Source organism: Meriones unguiculatus (genome assembly GCF_030254825.1).
Source record: "Meriones unguiculatus strain TT.TT164.6M chromosome Y unlocalized genomic scaffold, Bangor_MerUng_6.1 ChrY_unordered_Scaffold_42, whole genome shotgun sequence".
NCBI lineage: Eukaryota > Metazoa > Chordata > Mammalia > Rodentia > Muridae > Meriones > Meriones unguiculatus.
Window position 1 is genome coordinate 4,338,008 of NW_026843713.1, and position 3,932 is coordinate 4,341,939.

Consider the following 3,932-nt stretch of genomic DNA (forward strand, 5'->3'; position numbering starts at 1 on the left):
TCATTTTCTCAGCTAAATAATACTTCATTAGGGAAATATTCCACATTTTCCCCAAAGAAGATTGCCAGTCCTGTTACTTAAAACTTGGAACTAATTGGGGCTTTAAACATTATATTGAATGACAAACTATCTGGATAACTATGTTCTGTTAGCTTAGAAGTCCCTCCATCTTCTTCCACTTACGGATAATTACAATTGCACTCTACTCTTGAAGCTCATCTATTTACATGTGGTGTCCCCAGTAAGGCTTAGGAGGTATGGGCTTGTTAGATAATTTAATTCCTTTTTTTCCCAAATTTTTTTTCTCAGCCTTTTTGCTTTTGTATACAGGAGAGCTACTGATTTTTTTTTTTTTTTTAGTTAATTTTGTATCCATCCACTTTGCTAAAGGTGTTCATCAGCTGTTGGATTTCACATGTTGATTTTTTTCATCACTAAGTTATACTATAATACCATCTGCAAATAGTGATACCCTGAATTCTTCCTTTCTGATTTCTATCCCCTTGATCTTGTTCAATTTTCTTGTTTCTATAGCAAGGACTTCCAGAACTATGTTGAAAAAATATGGAGAGAGTGGGCAGCCTTGCCTTATTCCCTGATTTTAGTGGGATTGCTGTAAGTTTCTCTCCATTTAGCTTTATGTTGGCTATAGGCTTGTTCTGTATTGCTTTTACTTTTTTTCGATAAGAATCTTTCATCCCTAATCTCCCCAGTACTTTAAAGATGAATGGATATTGGATTTTTCAAAGCTTTTTCAGCATTAAGGAGATTATCACGTGTTCTTTTTTTATTTTTATTTTTTTTAATATAGTGGATCACATTGATGGATTTCCATATATTGAACCACCCCTGCATCCTGGGATTAAGCATACTTGGTTATCATGGATATCTTTGATGTGTTCTTATATTCGCTCAAAAACATAAAGTACCTTGGTATGTCCCTAACCAAGCAAGTCAAAGACTTGTATAAAAAAAAAAACAAGATTCTAAAGAAAGAAGTAGAAGATATCAGAAGTTGGAAAGATCTCCCATGCTCATGGCTTGGCAAAATTAAGGTAGTAAAAATGGCATTCTTACCAAAAGCAATCCAAGATTCACTGCAATTCCCATCAAATTATCAACACAATTCTTTACAGATCTTGAAAGAAAATTCCCAAATTCACATGGCAAAACTAGAAACCCAGAATTACTAAAACAGTCATCCACAATAAAAGAACTTCTTCTGGAGGTATCTCCATCCCTGATCTCAATCTGTACTATAGAGCAACAGTTATAAAAAAGTACTGAGTAGTACTTGCATAGAAAAAGAATGGTGGATCTATGGAACTGAAAAGAAAAGCCAGAAGTAAACCCACACACTATGGACACCTGAGTTTTGACAAAGATGCCAAAAGCATACAATGGAAAAAAGATAGCATATTCAAAAAATGCTGCTGGTCTTACTGGTTGTCTACATGGAGAAAAATGTAAATAGATCCACACTTATCATCCTGCACAAAACTAAAGTTCAAGTGGATCAAAGCGTTCAACATAAAAAAGACACATTAAATTGGGTAGAAGAAAAAGAGAGAAGCACACTGAACTCATTGGCACAGGAGACAACTTCCTGAAGAGAACAACAACAGCACAGGCTCTAAGAATAATTATCAGTAAATGGAACCTCATGAAACTGAAAAGCTTCTGTAAAGCAAAGGACACTGTCATTAAAACAAAACAAATGACTACAGAAAGGGAAGGAATCTTCACCAAGTCTCTTTGTGACAGAGAGCTAATATCCAGTATATATAAAGAACTGAAAAAGTTGAAAAGCAACAAATCAAGTAATCCAATTAAAAAATGTGAAAAAGATCTAAAGGGAGAATTCTAATTTTTTAAAGCAAATATTTATGTTTTTTTAAGTTTACTTAAGATAAATTTTTGGCAAAGATTTTTTTTTGGAAGAGTCAACTTATTTCCTTGTTTTTTTTAAACATTTTATTTTTTATTAATTACCCTTTATTCATTTTGAATCCCCCAAAAGGGATACAAGGGATCCTTGTATTCCAAAAGGGATACAAGGGATAAGCCTATCCCTCCTCCTCCCCCAATCCCACCCTCCCTTCCCTTTCTGCATGCATGCCCCTCCCCAAGTCCACTGATAGGGGAGGTTCTCCTTTGTCTTTCTGATCTTAGTCTATCAGTTCTTATCAAAAGTGCTTGCATTGTCCTCTTCTGTGGCCTGGTAAGGCTGTTTCCCCCTCCATGGGAGGTGATCAAAGAGCAGGCCAATCAGATCATGTCAGAGGCAGTCCCTCTTCCCATTACTATGGAACCCACTTGGACGCTGTACTGCCATGGGCTACATCTGTGCAGGGGTTCTAGGTTATCTCCATGAATACTCTTTGGTTGGAGTATGAGTCTATGGGAAGCTCCCTGTGTTCAAATTTTCTTGTTCTGTTACTCTCCTTATGGAGTTCCTGTCCTCTCCAGCTCTTACTATTTTCCATGTCTTACATAAAATTTCATTCACTCTGCCCTACAGTTGGCCATCAGGCTCAGTATCTGCTTTGATAGTCTGCATTGCAGAGGTTTTCAGCAGCCCTCTGTGGCAGGTTCCTAGTTTGTTTCCTATTTGCTTCTTCTGGCTTTCAGAAGCCCTCTGTAGCATGTTCCAAGGTTGTTTACTGTTTTCTACTTCTGATGTCCATCCTCTTTGGCTTTCAAGATGGGGATTGAACATTTTAGTTAGGATACTCTCTCTTTATTAGTTTCTTTAGATGCACAGATTTTATTGGGTTTTCCTGTGCTCTATGTCTATATAAGTGAGTATATACCATGAGTGTCTTTTTGTTTCTGGGACAACTCATTTAGGATGATGCTTTCCAGGTCCCACCATTTACCTGCATATTTCAAGATTTCCTTATTTTTCATTGCTGAGTAATATTTCATTGTATAGATGTACCACAATTTCTGCATCCATTATTCAGGTGAGGAGCCTATGGGTTGTTTCCAGCTTCTGGATATTACAAATAAAGCTGCTAAAACATGGGTGAGCAAATGTCCTATTTGTTTACTCGAGCTTCATTTGGATATATGCCTAGGAGTGGTATGGCCAGATCTTGAGGAAGCACTATTCCTAGTTGTCTGAGAAAGTGCCAGTTTTCTTTCCAGAGTGGTTATACAAGTTTACATTCACACCAACAGTGGAGAAGAGTTCCCCTTTCTCCACAACCTCTCCTGTATGTGTTGTCACCTGAGTTTTTGATTTTGGCCATTCTGATGGGTGTAAGGTGAAATCTCAGGGTTGTTTTGATTTGCATTTCCCTAATGGCTAATAAGGTTGAGCATTTCTTTAAGTGCTTCTTTGCCATTTGATATTCCTCCATTGAGAATTCTCTGTTTAGCTCTGTTCCCCATTTTTTTAAGTGAATTACTTGGTTTGCTGCTTTTCAACTTCTTTAATTCTTTATATATACTGGATATTATTCCTCTGTCAGATAAAGGGTTGGTGAAGATTCTTTCCCAATATGTAGGCAGTCTCTTTGTTTTGATGATGGTATTCTTTGCTTTACAGAAGCTTTTCAGTTTCATGAGGTCCCATTTATTGATTGTTGCACTTAGAGCCTGTGTTGTTGGTGTTCTGTTCAGGAAGTTTTCTCCTGTACCAATGAGTTCTAGGGTATTTCCCACTTTTTTTTAGCTGATTTAATATGTCTTGTTTTATGTTGCTGTCTTTGATCCACCTTTTTTTCAGTTTTGTGCAGGGTGATAAGTATAGATCTATTTTCATTTTTCTATGTGTACACATCCAGTTGGACCAGCACCATTTGTTGAAGATGCTATCTTTTTTCCATTTTATGGTTTTAGCATCTGTGTCAAAGATCAGGTGTCCATCAGTGTGTGGGTTTATTTCTGGATCCTCTGTTTGGTTCCATTGATCCACCATTCTGTTT